The sequence below is a fragment of the Typopeltis vanoorti genome, chromosome 26, assembly GCF_054136105.1.
Source record: "Typopeltis vanoorti isolate ZY-2024b chromosome 26, IOZ_Tvanoo_1.0, whole genome shotgun sequence".
NCBI classification, from domain to species: domain Eukaryota; kingdom Metazoa; phylum Arthropoda; class Arachnida; order Uropygi; family Thelyphonidae; genus Typopeltis; species Typopeltis vanoorti.
The window spans coordinates 2088441-2107352 of record NC_143574.1 but is presented as its reverse complement, the minus strand read 5'-3'; positions in this window follow the sequence as shown (position 1 = coordinate 2107352).

The following is an 18912-nucleotide window of genomic DNA, read 5'->3' as shown; positions in this document are numbered from 1 at the left end:
TGTCATTGATGATGTTATGGGTCTCCCGTATCAGAGTTGTAAATCGCCTCCTTTCAATAATGATGCTAGCTAGCCACGTACATATCTGTTGCAAAAATTTAATCAACAAATCGCTTGTTGCCTTTAACCTCACTGGTACGACTCGAAAATAACGAATCAACAGTTAGAAATGGGATGACATTTGCATAAAGGGGAATTGCTTCTTATGAAGCTTTTGAAAGGACTAATATAAGACGAGTGGATAGCATTAACCTTCCAAGAGAATATAATATAGAAGTCATCTCAGTGTTAGCTCCAATTAAGAGTGGAAAATATAAATTTAGGAAAGCACGTATTGAGTTTTGATTGCCCTTCAAGTAAGTTTTCAACGATGACACCGCGAAATGTTTGTGGCAATCCAACAGCGGAGTTTGATATACCATCTTAAGTACTTCGTTTAGTAAAAATATCCAAGTATTTTTTTTTCATCTATCTAGATGCTGAAGTACATTGTCGATCGAAATTTGACTTTTTTTTTTTTAGCTTCACGGAGGGACTAATGACCTCTTACCCAACCATCCTTCTGTGATATCTGCAAAGGATTCTCCTCTGGAGTACGTCGTTACCGTAGGTTTTTTTTTTTTCTGAATTTTAATACTCACATTTGACATTTAAATACACATCGTAGGAATTCGTGTAGCAATTTAATACATTTAGCATTTCTGCATGTAAATGCGAACTAAAACACTCCCGTGGATACTCGTGTTTTTCTTCGTTTCCATTGCGATGTTTATGAACTTCCATTGCTTCGGTAACTTCTCTAACTCACTAAATATTATTTTATTGTGTTAAGAGTGGACTCCAATTTTTTTTTTATCCTTTGTTACGAAATTACAGCGTCCTTCTAACTTTTAAAAGCCTTAAAAAAAAGGGGAGAGAGAGAATAGCTGAAAGAGAGCAGTACTTACATATTCGTAACTTATTTTCAATTTTACTTCAGTTATTAGTTTCTGTCATCACCTACGTAGTCTATATATTACTATTTATATATTAAAAACGAGTAGAATTTCTTCCTGCAGTCAATTCGACTTCTTAAATGTTATCCTGTTGAGTTCGAGATGTCAACGGTAAAATCCGACTGCTTAGATGTGCAGAAACTCCTCTTCAAAATTTTCCAACTACAGCTATACAAGAAAAAATAAAGCTAGGTGGTCGAGGGAATAGCTACTATCCGGAGCAAGTGCCAGCCACTTCGTGAAGTGTGTCTCTTTATTAATGGAAGCTTACCTTCTTCCCCATGTACATGAATGCTATTTCCAAGTAAATGTTTAGTTTAGTAAAAACTATTTGGGACTATCAGCTGTTTCGTCTGTGAATATCTTAAAGGTAATTAAATGCATGTACTGTGAAATATTGATTGAGATCCCTGATTAGCGATGCAATATAAAATGATCTGTCTGCACTTTTATTATTTCAGTTACTACAGTTGTCTCCACTGCTCTAAGCGCGACACAGTGTCAGTGTAGAACCAGCAAGGAGAAATCCGTGCATTGGAAGAGGGGCGGGGGAGCAGTGAACAATATTTGTTTTGCTACCTATTTAAAAATGTATTTCGATATACACGCTTCGCAATTTTGAAAATTGTAAACTGGCTCATGTATTTCCAAATACTATTTTCCCCTCTGTAATCCTGCTAATTTTTCTTCAAATACCTTGGATCTTAGAAAACTCGGTTATAATATTTTATACTGGTCCGGGTCGATGCAGTTTCTAAACCTGACTTTTCTTGAACGAACCCATGTTCTTACTTGATAGTTATGGCCTACGTTAATTTATCCAACAGTCGGACTTCGAGCTTGTTTTCACTGTAGTTTTTAGAAATTAAAGTTATAACTAGGACAGTTTAAGGACTATTTTTTTAATCGATCCAAAAAGTTGCAAACATATGGCTCATCAGTGACAATGGTGTTCAAAGTGAATTATAAATGTAAGATCCAAAGACCAACAAATTTATGTTGGGGTTACAGTTGCACAGTAATGACAATATCCTTATGGAAATATCGATGTTATAATCCCGTTTAGAAAATAAACCTCTGTAAGGATTTTTCACATGAAGCCAGTCTCAACGGAGATGGTTGTTTTTCATTCTCTAAAAAGCAAACCCCGACTGAGCATAATACACTAACATCAGTGTCTGTAACTTAGTTGGATTGCTTGGAATTTTTTAAGCAACCTAACCTAAAAATTGCACATTGGTACAGTACTCATTATAACCATATATGTAATAACTGATGTGGCCTATGCGTCTGTATATTTCGTGCAGTTTTTTTAGAAGCTGCAGCTCCTAGAAGTGTCCAATGATCTGTGGGAAATTTTCGCATACCATGATTCAGAACCTATTTGCGTGCGAAAAGTCCGTGTGATTGAAATCAATACGCCAATCATACGCTTGAGATTCAAAATACGAGGCTATTCTTTCCACACTTTGTGTTTAAATGAGTTCTCCATCTTCCTGAAGAACTTGAAATGTGTCTACACTGGACAGCATTGTTGTCCTTGTATTCCAGGCTTCGTCAATCAATCGATCAGTATTAGTGACTAGTTTAGAACAGTCTTAACGTTCCTTACGATATTTTATTATATGAAAAAGACCATCGCTTGCCTTATATTGCTCTCTAAAAACTATCCTTAAGGGTATTTTATACACTCCAACCAGCTTGAATGCTGAAAGAAGCAATTACAGTTAGCTCCGCGCGTTCTCCATAATGTCCTCGACAAATCACCGTTCACATATGACCGCGGAGTCTATTGATTGTACAAACTCTGATTACATCAGCAATAAACGTCAAGAACAGTCCTCGTGTGGTTGAAAGATGTTTTAGGAGCTCATAGCGAACTGTAATGGGGCAGGCCGATATATCTTAATAGAAGGGTTTTCTATAGGAAAAGAAAATACGCAGGTTTCATCTTGTTTTTTGTCTTTATCTTAAGAAAATGGGATTCGGTTTATTCTGATGGATTATAAAGATTTTTTTATATGTAATCACTTCTTTATGGAGAGATACAAATAGGCATTTTCAATAGTCGTTGGCATTCAAAAGAATTAGGACACGCCCGACCGATTCTTGTGAACCACCCCTCAGTTTAAAAGAGAAACATGGAACCAATGCTGCGTTCCTTTGCACAGAAAGTTGGATTAACGACAATATCTTTTCAAATGATATAAGACGAGTTTTTATTTCTAATATCCTTTATACAGTATAACCGCAATGAATAGTAAAAAATTATAAGAAGCGTTGAATCCCATCAAAGAGAAAAGGCTATCTAAATGGTAAAGCAAAATATACCAAATTGCTTCGATTACAAGTAGCCCCTATATTTTCTTGTTTTATTTCTGAATATTATCTTGTGTTTTGAATGGTACTTGGTTCACATATCTATTTTTTTTTTACTGTATTACTCCAGAAAATCATTTTCAAAAGTTTATTTAATGCATTCCCTGAAGGTATGATAAAGCATGCGTACTAAATAAATCAAGTAAATTTAAGCTATGATTTGCACTTTTTTTAAACACTATTATTCTTTACTGTATACACAAAAAAATAAAAACTGTCATTAATAAAAAAAAAAAAAAAACTCAATTCAAATATTCTTAAAACGTATTCTTTAAAACTGGAAGTTTATCTCATGAAATATCTAATGAAATATGGAGATCAGGGTATGTATGCCCTTGAAGAGTGGAAAAAATCGGTCTTGTTGTTCTTCATAAGAAAGGCAGTGCTTTAGAATGCACCAATTACAGAAGTATTGCATTAATGAGTCATCTTGGCAAAGTGCTGATGAAATTACTAACCCTAAAGGGGCATATGGAGGCACATCTTCTGGATGAGCAAGCCGGATTTCGACAAGATCGAAGTACAGTGCAACAAATACTTGCATTAAGACTAATAGCAAAGAAAGCTCGAAGAAAGAACTAAAAGATATGCTGTTTCGTAGACTTCCAAAAAGCATTTGATAATATTGACCAAAATATAACATGGGCTGTCTTGGAATTCTATGGTGTGAACAATAAATTGATCCGCCTGTTGAAAGATATAAATAGCCAAGCACAAGCAAAAATAAGAATAGCAGGTGAGATTGGTTTGGCACAAGACAAGGGGACCCAATATCACCAATCATCTTCATCACACATCTGGGAAGAACACCAGATAAGATTAAAGAAGGTGGAGGCATTTCAATAAATGGCATGAAAATAAACTACTTTAAAACTGGATATCTTACTTTGCAGATGACATCGTCCTGATTGAAGAAGACGCAGCAAGGCTGGAACAGACATTGCAAACACTATACACAGAATGAAAAAGATATGGACTAAATGTCAACTTTGAAAAAACTAAAACGATGATATTTGGACAACAGGAGTTACTGAACAGAGTTACGATAGACAGATTTCAACTGGAAAATGTGGAACACTTCACATATCTTGGATGCCACGTGACGCATGACTTGGACCCCAAACAAGAGATAAAAATTAGAATAGGCAGAGCAACAACTATTTTAAAACCATGGACAAAATATGGAAGAGCCGAGCTATAAAGATGCAAACTAAACTGCGCATTATAGAAACCTGTATCTTCAGCAGCATGCTCTATGGATGTAAGGCCTGGATGAGAGAATCTGAAAGGAAGATATTGGCATTTGAGAGAAAGTGCTGGAGAAAGATCTTGAGAATAAGCTGGATACAGCAACCAAAAGAAAACCTGATCCAGAAAATAATCAAAAGGAAACTACGTCTATTTGGCCATATATGTAGAATGAATGATGAGAGAAAATTAAAAACGTTGCTGTTTGGAATGATTGAAGGAAAAAACAAAGAGGAAGACCAAACAGAGAATGGGGCGATGACATCGTCAAATGGTGCGGAAACTCTATACACAAACTGAGTCATCTTGCACAAAATAGAATGTAATGGAAGACTCATATCAAGATGGCAGCAGACACCCACGGGAACTGGGCCCATGGTTGTTGATGATGATTGTCTCATGGTTAATTTTGGCATTCTAATCCCATGGAAGTGGGTAAGTATTTTTATTTTAAATAGTACAATATATAGAGTGATTTTTAACACTCAATGCGAAATGATTAGCCACTTCATTTGGAGGTCTGAAGCGACTTAAAAAAATGCTTCCATATTTGGTCTGTAGATCAAGGTTTTCATTTTGAGTAATCTGTACTAAATGTACTATAGGATTACAACTTTTTCACGGTGAGTTTACGACTTCGTCTTTGATAAAACGTTTACAAAAAGCTTAATTGATACTGGCCTTTTAAAGAAAAAATAAAAAGCCATACTTTTCAACCCAAAGAAGCAAAAAAAAATGATTCTATACTGAAAGTTAAATCAACCTTTGGCGTGAGTTACTTTTAGAGTATATATTCTTCAACCCATCGGTCCCTCAGGAACGGTAGAGTCCCCAAATGTTTGTTTACGACAAATTAATTAATGCTGCTGGCTCATCACTTCGCTACTGTATCCCCTAAGGACAAGTATTCATGACTGTAGATCAACCCGCCATATATATACAGGGTGTTCGGGATAAATTTGACATATTTATAATTAATTATATTTTTCCGTAAGTTACATGTATTAACACACACTTCTCTTCATTTAAAAGTTTGGACCCTTCTTCATTCACATACAAGATGTCAGAAAGGATGGATAGCTGGAACCCACCTGAATCATGGAAGAGAATAACTTGTATCATGATGATTCGTGCCCGCCATCAAAATAAGGATATTACGACTGCTGCCCAATGCTCCCTGAATACAGTAAAAACAATCAGGCATGAACTAGAGACTTGCAATGGTGACTACGAGGATGTAGCAAGAAGAAAGATCCCTAGCAGACGATCTGATTGCGTTCGTACAGCAGAATTCCTCGCAAATCTGCAGGAACAGGTGTTGAAGAACCCTGGCATTGGAATTCGGGCTTTGTTCGTGGAGTTGCTAACTGTAGTCAAGCCCTGGATAACAAGGGTAGCCAATGGTAGGCCGTATGTATGGCAGCAGGATTCGGCCCTTTGCCACACCTCTGGGAAAAGTCAAAAATGATTGTCTGAAAATTTCTACGACTTCACCAGTCCAAATGTTTGGCCTCCAAACTCCCCAGACCTTAACCCCATGGATTATTTTGTATGGGGCGCAGTTGAAAAAGACACCAATCGCACTTCCAGTAATACAAAAGCCCAGTTAATGGATAAAATTAAAACAGTTTTTGCGGCCCTTCCCAGGGAAACTGTAGCATCAGCTTGTTCGAGGTTCCGAAGCAGAATTGAAGCTGTGATCGATGCTAATGGTGGTTATTTTGAGTAAATCTTGTTGATAGTATTGTAATTAACTCTGCCTGTAATGTTTTTTTGTCAATTCATTAAATTTAATAGATACAAAGAAGATTTTCTTTTTCCTTACGAAACTGTCAAATTTATCCCGAACACCCTGTATACACACACACACACACACACACACTAGGGGGCGGGCGGGCGCTGGCGCCTACAACGATCAACCCCCGAGTTCCGGCCTGGTAAGCCAGTTCTACATTGTTTTGAAACTTCCAACAAATTGTTGTCTCATGAAGGCAAACACATTGTTGGACGTTTCAAAACAATGAAGAGACAAAAAAAAACAAACTTCGGCTTATCTTTATATATATATATAGCTCTTTTTTTATTATTTTTCTCGTTTTCTGGCATTTATTTTCAAGCACTTAATATTGTAAAATAAACGCATCAAAAATACATTACAATCTTCGGAAGAATCGAAAAAAAAAATTCGATTCTTCCGAAATATATTTCCGATAATGTATTATTCCATTTAAGTGCAAAGGGAGGAATCCCGAATAGTTTATCGTGGGTGTGCGCGCGCGTGCGTGTTTCTATTTCTGAAGCGTTTAAACTAAAAGGTAATGCAATACCAGTGGCCTAGAAATAAAGCTGCAGTTTATACTAATTAGCAAACGGAAATGAACACGATTTGTACGGAAGAGGGGGATGAGTTTGTCATGTTATGCAAAACTTTAAAAACAAGTAGAACCAGGAGTTTTTGGATAAGTGCCAAACATAATATTACGCTGGATTATATTTGCGGTATTTTCTTACCTGGTTTTCATTTGAATTATTTTACTATTGATTTCACATATCTACGAAATTATTTCTCACAAAAAAAAACTTTTTTTTGGGGGGGAAATTTTGTATAAGTTATCATTTGCAATTTGATTTTTTAAGTCATTGTAGATTCGTCAAATATGATAGTATATGTACACCCTTTGTCCAAAAAGAAACCGAACTTTTCGAAAATAGAAGAAGCTAGTAGCGCCACCTGTTGTATCTTTTTGTTGTCGAAAGCGGCAACCTTCATTAGTGTTGTGTCAACTGTTTATGACATTTGTTTCATTAGAAGCCCAGTTCTAGTGCCAAGAGTGACAGTGGGTTTTGACGAACGGTCGGAAAATGAGTTTCAAACAAAGAACTGCGATTGACTTTTGTGTTAAACTTGGTAAACGTTTTACCGAAATGTATCAAATGCTTCAAAAAGCATACGGTGATGAATGCTTATCGTGTACTCAAGTTTAGAGTGGTTTAAGCGATTTCAAAATGGTCGTGAGACACTTGAGGACGACGAAAAGCCGGGCCATCCAAAAAGTGGACTGAGCGAAGTTAACATCCGAAAAGTGCGTGATTTCATCAGAGAAAACCCGAAATCGTCCGTGAGATTGATTGAAGATGAACTGGGAATTCCAAAGTCAACTATGCACACTATTTTGACCGAGTGTTGAGCCTACTTAAATTGAATTCGCGATTTGTTCCCCACAAGTTGACCGAAGACCAAAAAATGTATCGAATTGAACACTGCAAGTACTACCTCATTAAAACCGCTCGTAAAGACTCAAACGTCCTTGAAACGATTGTTACTGGTGACGAAACGTGGTGTTTTGAGTATGAGTCCGAAATAAAGCGCCAGAGTGCTGAGTGGAGACCACCAGAAGAGGGACATGCGAAAAAAAGTCGCTTGGAGAAGTCAAAAGTAAAGACAATTTTGATTTGTTTCTACGATTCCAAGGGCATTATCCACAAAGAATTAGTTCCCTCTGTCCAAACGATCAATGGTTAGTTTTATCTCGAAGTTTTGAAGCGATTCATGGTGAGAATTCGTCGCGTACGGCATGAATATCGTGGCGAGCGACCGTTCGTCAAAACCCACTGTCACTCTTAGCACTATAACTCGGCTTCTAATGAAACAAATGTCATAAACAGTTGACACAACGCTAATGAAGGCTGTCGCTTTCGACAACAAAAAGATACAACAGGTGGCGCCACTAGTTTCTTCTATTTTTGAAAAGTTCAGTTTCTTTTTGGACAGAGGGTGCATGAAAATGATGTGCAATTTAATGTACGAGATATCAAAATAAACCGCACAGGAAGTTAATTTCAAAATAACTCATTTTCTCACAGTACGATGTTTATCTTTTAAAATTTTTCGAGATTTTGTACATTTCCATTAACTTGAGTGATAAAGTTTTCTAGTCGTTGTTTTGAAGTTCACAGAATAGGAAAACTTTTCAACAGGAAATTAAGAACTGCGAGTCAAGTATACAATACTGAGTTCGGCACTTTGGACATCAATACTTCCGCAGACTAATTGACTGTAGGTGATGTCTCTTTTTGTTTTCCTAAGCACAGTTATTTTCGGGTTTAATTTCCTGATAAGACGCATTTAATCTAAGGATTGTTTTGAAATTTAAATCCAGTTTTTATGGATAAATCAGTCAGTGGTAGATTATGAACTTGCGAATGTCAACTTGGATTCATTACGTGTAAGGTCTTTGAGTGGTCGCCAAAATATTTTGAATTAAAAAAAAAAAAAATACTCGACTTATTTATTGCTGTGGCTCTGCGCATATTACACCCACTGTCCAAAAAGAAACCGAACTTTTCGAAAATAGAATGAACTAGTGGCGCCACCTGTTGTATCTTTTTGTTGTCGAAAGCGGCAACCTTCATTAGTGTTGTGTCAACTGTTTATGACATTTGTTTCATTAGAAGCCGAGTTATAGTGTCAAGAGTGACTGTGTTTTGAAGAACGGGCGGTCGTCACGATATTCATGCCGTACGCGACGAATTCTCGCTATCAATCGCTTCAAAACTTCGAGATAAAACTCACCATTGACCGTTTGGCCAATTTGAGTCCTTACGAGCGATTTTAATGAGGTCCTTGCAGTGTTCAATTCGATACTCTTTTTTTTTTTGGTCGTCGGTCAACTTGTGGGGAACAAATCGCGAATTCAATTTCTGAAGGCCCAAACTCTCGGTTAAAATATTGTGCACAGTTGATTTTGGAATCCCCAATTCATCTTCAATCAATCTCACGGACGATTTCTGGTTTTCTTTGATGAAATCACGCACTTTTTGGATGTTAACTTCGCTTAGTCCAGTTTTTGGACGGTCCTCAAGCGTCTCACGACCACTTTGAAATCACTTAAACACTCGTAAACTTGACTACGGGATACGCATTCATCGCCGTATGCTTTTTGAAGCATTTGATGCGTTTCGGTAAAACGTTTACCAAGTTTAACACAAAAGTCAATCGCAGCTCTCTGTTTCAAACTCATTTTCCGACCGTTCGTCAAAACACACTGTCACTCTTGGCATTATAACTCGGCTTCTAATGAAACAAATGTCATAAACAGTTGATACAACACTAATGAAGGTTTCCGCTTTCGACAACAAAAAGATACAACAGGTGGCGCCACGAGTTTCTTCTGTTTTCGAAAAGTTCGGTTTCTTTTTGGACAGAGGGTGTATGTTAATCATTAGTCAATATAAAAAAAAAAAACGGGGATAACAAATACTCAAATTATTTATTTATTACTATACCAAATTAATACTCAAATTTAGTTGGTAACTCTTTATATCAACTACATTAAGAATATAACTGCATTAAGATTTATTCTGGAGACATACGTCAGTGCTGCTGATAGGTTCGTTTATTGTGAGCAGAATGCAAAAAGAAAGAAGAATAATCAGATAGCTTATGATACCGATATATATTTAGAAAAGTATATCTTCAGAAATATAAAGTGTCCAATTAAAATTCTTATAATTAAATAAGAGTTGCTCTCATAAAAAAAAAAAAAATTCGCGTATCTTGTTACTTCTCAGACATAGAATATAGTCCGAAGGCTTTGAATGAAACATAATATACTTGAAAAAAAAGTTATTAAAATATAAACTATGTCAATAGACAAGAAGAGAAAAACCTGTAACAGATTTTGTGGTCGTTAGGTTTTTAAAATGAATAAAAAGAAGTACTTCTAAAACTAAGCAAGGCGAACGAAGTCCCATGAGGATAACGTTATTCTTTGGAGTTGTTTCGATTTTGCCTTGCCCTACGCCGCCTATCCATGAAGATACGGTTGGTAGGAATCCTTTTTGAGCGTGTTTCTCAAAATGTTTCTTTAATCACTGTACTGTGCAAAAGATAAAATAATACGAGACCTTTCGAAATGATAAAAAATTGTTGCAACTTACAATCAACTCTTTATGATATAGACTGAAATTCAGAACTATTTTTGGATGTGTGAAGGTATTACCCTCTCTTGCTCTTTCTCTTCCACCAACACAACGTGCAATATTTTTGATAGCAAGCATTTCGTCTGCGTTTGACGTAGGTGCAATGTCGTGACGTGACTTCTTGAGAGAAGACATGGTTTAATGAGATCTTCATTTTTGATAAAATGGAGGTCGAAATGCGTTGATGTAGCTGCAGTAGGGAATGTGAGCCATCTCTGTTGCAGCAGATCTTCCCTCGTATGAGAAGCAAGATCTGACTTATGTTTTTTCTTCTCAACATGTTTGTGTTCTGGCATACGAATTACTCCTGAGTGGCAGTGAGTCCTACATAACCAATGTCACGTGAACAGTAGATTTTGGACGGATACAGAAATGGGCAAACCTGTACAGGTACCTGAACGCTACCATTTTCCCAAAAGGCTTCGCTATTATTTCTGTTGGGTGTACAGTAGAGTTAGATCTTCTGTAGCTTCCCAGTTCTCTTGCTTATTTGAAGCTCCTCTAGGAGAATCAACGATTTCTGATTATAACCATTTTGTGATTTGGTTTCACCACAAAGGGTGCTAATTATGGCTCTGTTTTGCGTCGGATGGTAGTGAGTGTCCCCCCCCCCCTATGAACTGGCGTCTTGCATATGCGAGTTTGATCTGGTTATGGACCTCCAGGAGTATTTGTCCAGAAATAAGACATCTGTTATTTTGTTATAATTGTGGTTGTTCTTTGGATCGCTGCCATAGTTGAAATCCGTGGTATCTGAAGCGGAATAAATTGTTCCTGGGGTAAGAGGGATGTTTAGAGTTGCCGCCAACCTAACCTGTGAAGCCAGTGTATGCTCTTAAATTCTGCTTTTGTTAGTTTATTTGTCTGGAAGAACAACCGGGGTTTTGGGAGGAAAATCTTTACCTCCCTATGCGAGTAGCTAATGCGAGTAGCTAAATGCACTTCCTACATGGGATTCCATTGTAGGTCTTTCTAAAGGCCAAATTCGCGAGGGATCCCTATGATACGCTTTCGTCATTTTGCGGTGTGTCTGTCCTAAGGATTAAAGGGAAGCTCGCTGTTAGATACGTGTACCATATAATCAGTACTGTACATATGTTTCATTGGTGGAGAAAGTTTTTCTCTTTATATTAATTGTGGCTTTTTTTTTAACATGTAAACATATACACTAAGTCGTTAGTTAGTAAAAATACCATTTGAAATCATATAAATCCTAAACACATGAGTAAGAATTTAGGCCTCGCACCAGGCAATGAAATTCATCTGTCAACTACAGACACTCCCAAACATCCCTGCTACAGTGAGCTGTGAACATCCACATGTTCTCATCTCACTGTAGCACATGTTGTCCGCTTGGTTATTGGTAAAGATTCTTGGAATCCATGCTTAACTATAGATTTTCTTTTACTGATATACAATGCGATCGCAAATGCGTTTGAGATTTTAGGCTGCTTCACTCTATTTTAATCTAGTGGCAACTGGAACACAGAAGAAAATATAAACATTTTAAAAATTGTTATTCTTATCATTTTTCATGAATAAATATTTTATAGTGGAAATATTCTGAGGAGAATAATATTTGTGAATATGTCGAAAAGATCAGACCTAGAACGCCTAATAGCATCTGTGTATCAAATGTTAGTGATCAAGCCGTGTATTTTAAAACATGGAAGTAATTCGGGAAAGAGAATACCGCTGTTTATGACCGGTCATAAAAATTGCCCGCATCACGATTACAACAATGGGCGGCGTATCCTCTGTTCTCAAAACTGAAAGAAATAACATCTGTGTTGCAAATGTTAGTGACCAATCAGCAAGAAAGTATAAAGAAAATTTTTCCGCTGAAATTGAAGATCAAGGTAGTCTGTATCCGGTTCTCAAATCTAGCACCGTGATTTTTTAAAAGTAATAAGCCTACAAATTTAAATTTTAATATGAATAAGAGACAAGGGACTTTGTTTAATTTTGGTACTAAGAAATCTCTTATTGAAGGTGTTTGTGACGCGACGGCTAGTGAGTCATCCATCGCCTAGAAAGCGATCTCCGATCTCCAGGATGTACAAAAGGAGGGGAAAACTACCAGCACCCAGGAGAAAAAGTCTGCATTCACTCGTAAGTACTTTTAATAATAAGCTCGTGTTTTTCAACCTTAACAAGAAAATTTGATATTTTCAGGTGGGATAGAAATTTCTTCTTGCGAATCGGTAACTTAGAAGACATTTTAAAGAAGATAAGCTTATTAGTATCATAGGAAGTAGAAGAGCTTCAGAAAATTCGGATCCCTTTCTCCCTTAACACCTAAACAGCAACCCGGTCAGAGAATACACACAGTTGATACTCACAATGCGTGTACTTCATAGTCGTATGGGTTCCGGTCTATCGTCAACAAGACTTAATGCTCGGATGTCCTGGCAGTTGAAATTACACAGTATTCATCCCTTTTACCACATTTATACTCACGCATTTCAGCGATGAAGGAGCGGGTAACCTGCTAGAGAATTAATTTATGAAGAAAACTTGCAAAAAGTTCATATACTGACATTGATAGAGCAGTTTGTATTCTTTAAAGCAAGCTGCAAAATGTATTTTTGTTTGTTGTATTGAAGAAATGAGAACTGGTTTTCAACTACCACGCGTTTTGTTTATAGAAAATTCATCAGAAACATTCTAAGCAGCCTTATTTTCTTTCAATTTTTATATTAGAAAAGAGTATCTGTACTAATTACCACTGATAACTTAATATTTCTTAGATTATTTCTTAGATTAGATCCACTTGAAACGATACAGCAAACTTTTATACACATCTCCCAGTCCGCTTGTCCGATCTGTCGCGTACTGGGACTGTTTGGTTCTTGTTCCACAATCTTCCAGAATGAGTAGATCACACTGCATAGCCCTTTACCCCACTAAATGCATTTTTATTAAAGGTATCAAGGATCTCAGCGCCGAGGTGAAAGGTAGTGCTTTAGCTGTGTTGGAAAGCAATGTTTTGGATTCTGTCACACCAGACATACTACAAAACAGTTGGTGAGACTGAGTACTGTCGTAATATCTATTTAGAAACCACTGACGCATATTTGAAGATCTACTGAAAGTCATATTGCAATTCGGTGAGTATATTCAAATTTGTAATCAAAGTTGTTCTGATTAGTTTCGGTTATGATTTCTAACTAAACTTGTTATCCTGGTGCGAAGAACCCGAAGTTTATTTTCGGATTCTTAACAAAAATTTTAATACAATGGTTTCTCACTTTATTTCTGAAATTCCAGACAATATATTTAAACCATTTATTAATTAAACTATTTTTTAGCAATCTAAGTTTTCGATTTAACAAACAGTGCAAATGCTTACCATTAATATTTTGGAAACAAAGTGGTCATAATGGTTAGCAACTGTTAAATACTTGTTCGAGTATGTTTATTAGCGTTAGAATAAGTAATTTAAAGCTATCTCTTTTATTTTTGTAGACAGAAGACGTCTTAAGCTTGCTCGGCAATAATTGAGCTTTGCGTTGTGTATCGAAGGCCGATCCTTGCTCGTCTAGTCAAAGCTACCTTGGCTTGCTCGGTTGTACGAGCTTCCAGGTCCTCGCTACAGCCCTGTGATTTTAGGCGAGCGGATAGCCATTTCCGCTCCCTTCACGTCGACTTAAACACAGGCCACACGCAGTCAAAGTAGCTGTAGCCAGTGAGCTTCAGCCAGCCTTTACAAGTGTGCGTGTTGCTTGGGAAAATTAAGTTACAACCAACTTTTTATGACGATGTTATTGACCAGTTCGTAAAGAAGAACCGTAGGGTAGAATTTGTATTCAAGTAGCTAAATTGAAAACGATAGAATATCATTTCTAAAAGAAATGTTGTATTTGTATGATTAAATGCACATAAATTTCTAAATATATAGTTTTGAATGGTCAGTAATTCATTATTCCGCTAATCAGACTTCAATCACACTCCCTGAATGATAACAAGAGCATGCATGGCTTTCAAGACCAGAATTCGCCCCTGAATCTATAAGTTTAAGCCCCAAATGAACGTTATCGCAGACAGGAATAGGACAGTACTCGTTGAAGAATAGATCAAAAACAAATGGAAAGGGTAATGTGAGGAGAGAGGGGGGGATTTGGAAGAGACCACTCGTCCCTCAACCATAAGACAAAGCTCTTGAATGAAATATAAGTCCTGAGAAACAAAAGTATCTTAATGGAGAAATAATTGACCAAGTAACCAAATATTACCATCTGGAATCCATTATCAATTGCTGTTTAGAATAATTAGGACAACAGTCAGACTTATCTAAAGTGGAGAAGACAAGTTCTAGCACTTCCAGAACAAAGATGAGAACTCTGGATGCAGCTTTTTTCACTAAAATAAATTTAGTTTAATCCTTTATCCAAGTGTAAGCAAACAAAGTTTGCGCCTGAAGTATCTTCAGGACTGAGGCAACTCGTGGTAAAGGTGGACCAAGCTCTCATCACCCATTGTCTTAATATCTCCCATAATGCAAAGCACATCTCCTTGTGGACATGTATAATAATGCTATGCATTAAGGGAAGGGCCACGACCCAGGCCGGTTTCCACCTTTATTGAGGTCTCTTCAGTGGGAGCCAGACCCAGAAGTGGTGATACCAAAGTGGAAGCAATGGAGCATTTAATAATAAGGCGAGCCACCTTTTGGCAACTCTCCAGGAATGTCAGTATGGTATCACTTCTTCCACCACCTCTGGGTCTGGCTCCCACTGACGAGACCTCAATAAAGGTCGAAATCGGTCTGGGTAGTGGCCCTTCCCTTAATGCATAGCATTATACATATCCGCAAGGAGATGTGCTTTGCATTATGGGAGGTACCGAGAGGAGTGATAAGAACTTGGTCGACCTTTGCCACAAGTTGCCTCAGTCCCGAAGATACTTCAGGTGCAAACTTTGTTTGCTTACACTTGGATTAAACTAAATTTATTATAGTCTAACCAAGAGGGAAAAAAAAACTTCCAACGTTTTTCACTAAACTTATGGTGTGAAACTTGGAACCTAAATAAGTTTGAGAAGAAGATGGCCGTTTTTGAGATGTGATGTCACAGGAGACTGTCATACTCTGAAAGGCGGATAGATCGAAAAAGAATCGATGGGATTTGACTTCTTAAGAGCATTAAAAGAAAAATGCTGAAATACTTTGGAAAAGACATCTCGAGAAAAACTCACAGCAAGACCACTTTGCAAGATTGTGTGGCACCTCACCGAGGGAAGGAGGTGCACCTCACCGAGTGCCCATACGAGTTATGTCCAATGAAGGATGAGGAGTTAATCAAAGTAATAACAGGAAGGAGTGGTTAGTTGCATTGAAAGCAGGAATGTCAGTATGGTGTCACTTCTTAGATGTGTACTTATCCAAGAAGTGAATGATTACTGATCGATTTTGAATGATATTAGGTTGTCAATTTTGCATTGAATTCCTTTTCGGTGGAGGAGTTGGGAGTGGCACTTAACAAGCATGCAATTGCCCACTTGGGAATGGAAGGACGTTACTGTAGTAGACAAAGTAGCAATCAATGTTATTGGTTCTCTGCTAAGAAATGCAAATTATTATTGGAGGATTTTAATATTGGAGATAACGAGCGAGAACTGAAACAGTGCTGCAATGTTTGGTAGTGAATTTTTCGAGGCCGTTATCGGAAGCAACAAATACGTGAGCCTACTAGAGGAGGAGCTAATTGATCATATTAATTGGGAAAGGGAATAAAGCTAACTTTGAGGAAATGAGAATTAAAAAGTATAAGTGAGATACATTAAGAGAAGTGACACTAGTGAAGTGGATAATAGTGAGGAACATTCCAATTAATGCCTGTTTCATCGCAGAGGTAAATTTCATAAATCTGTAATCTGTAAAGCTAGTTAGACACCATCAGTTAATCAAGCGTAGGAAAAAGTTGGTACGAAAAACTCATCAGATCTTCAATCACAGGTGAGTTAACTGATCCCATACGAGGATTTTGGAACGGTTTTTCATCCCACAGCCAGGCGAAACCAATCAGGAGAACACACTCAATAGACAGGCAAAAATACATTGTAATCTTCATATTGGTTTCATGGAACGGTGTCGTACTGCCCTTATGAGACTCACGGCCGTTGTGCCATCATACGCTAATTAATGAGAATTCGTGGCTCAATTGGAAGAACGACGAGTCAATTGTAAAAACCCAAGTTCGATTCTCATCGTGACCAGAAGAAACTTCACAAGGGTCTTTCAGTTGAAGGTGAGTTAACCAGTCTTATACGGAAGTAGCAGAATTATTCATCTCGCATACAGGATCGGTCAGATAATATTAAGCGGTAGCCGGCGTTGTGTGTGTGGATCGAGAAGTAGTGGGATGTGTGGAGTAGTGCCGTTCAATGAGTCCTGGTTATCATGTAATAATTTATGTAAAAGGATTAAGGATAACAGAAACGCTTTAAGCATATCTAGCTCCTCGCGCGTAATTCTGTAAATGCATCTGATGTCGTGGAAGAATTTAAGGAAGACGAGAGAATATGTGAACCCCAACTAGTTAGTCAGTTGTTTGTAAATTAACAAGAGGGGCTGATTGTTAATATCTTAAGTGATTGCTTAGTTGGTGTTTGGAGATAGGAATGACGTTGGTGAGCCCGTGCATGAGGAATTCGCTTTTGGTCTCAATGAATCGCTCGTATTAGGAGTAGACCATGTGAATGCAAGTTTGCCACGATGATTCCGATTCATAAGGGGTGTTTTGCATCAACTGTTGACCATTTAAACTCATAAGGGTTGTAAACAAGCTAATGAAAAAAAAATAATTCGAAGTCTGGAATATCCTTGATCATCAGGGAAATAGACCAATAAGTATGACATGTCAGTGTATATAAGAATATGGTGATTAAATTTTGCCAGATTGATCACTTAATGAGATGGGTAGAAAGTAGTAAGCAGTAATGCATCTGTTTGTTACTAAGTGTTTAGATGGAGACGTTCTCCTGGACACAACTAGTTAGAAAATGGTGAGGGAAGTCTTTGGTCAGCATTAGGACTCGTTTTCAATTCAAATATCCCAATTGTTCTTTTCTGAACAATTGGGATATTTGAGCCGAAATTAAGTGGAGTATTCAGTTGTTCTGCTGACTTAAGTTCTTTACAGAATAAGTGGACTTGAGGTTTAAAGTTTAATACGAATAAATGAAAGTATTTACATATTGGTTAAAACAAAGTGGTACTCGATATAAGTTGAATGGAGATGATTCAGAAAAAGTTAATGAATATAAGGATTTGTGCATTTTAAACTGACAGGGGATTTAAGTTCAAGACTCGTATTAGTAAGACAATTGGTAAACTCAGCAGGTTGCATGTTTAATTAAAAGAGGCTTCATTCGTGAGGGAAAAAAAAGACGTTATTCAAGTCCGTAGTCATGCCGATATTGAATTACGGCTCAAAACTTGACTCGCCCAGGTTTTTGGATGTCAAGAGAATTGAGGCATTCAGTTTATCGAAGAGAAAGCGAAGAAGAACAGATTTAATTGAAGTATGGGTTGGTTCAGACGTATATAAGATCAACAAATAATAGGAGTCGGTGTTATTGTGTACAAATACTAATGCATTTGTTTGTTACTAGGTGCTATTCCCTGGTCGGTTTTATAATGAAAAAAAAATCCATCACTGAGAAAGAATCCATATTCTCTGCGTCCCTGGAGGAATAAAAGTTAACCTATAAGTTGAGTACGCATGCATCAGCCCAACCTATAACTTAGGGAATCTCCACAGTTTACGCGTAGCGGTTTGGCCACAGTGGTGGATATTTCATCTATGATTCATCTACTGTTAGGGATTTCATTTTATTAATGTTTGGTTTAGCACTAAGTTATTCGATCTCGGACTACCGCGAGTGAGTTTCTTCCGGGTATTCCTTTTTTTTTTTTTAATTTCTCCTTTTACAAACATGAAACCAACCTTCATTTTTACTGATACGGTTTTAAAGGTATCAAGTAAGAATATAGGGTAATTGGGCATAAAATATATCGTAAAATGTCACTGTTATTCTAACAGATGTAGGTTTTCTGGTGAAAGTCAATGTCTTGCACTTCCTATAGTTCTAAAAACATTCAGTGATTTTACAGATTAGTTTTTTAGATTAATTATTTATGTTTTATTTATTTATCTTGAGCCTGTGTGGATGTGGCGTTTGCACACCATAGCGCTTGACCGCACGCAGGAAGACTTCTTGGGTTCGAATCTAGTCGGAGACTAGATGAAATTTTTCTAAGCCTTTTTACGACCGGTTCCCGAGTTAGTCGATCTCTGGCACGGGT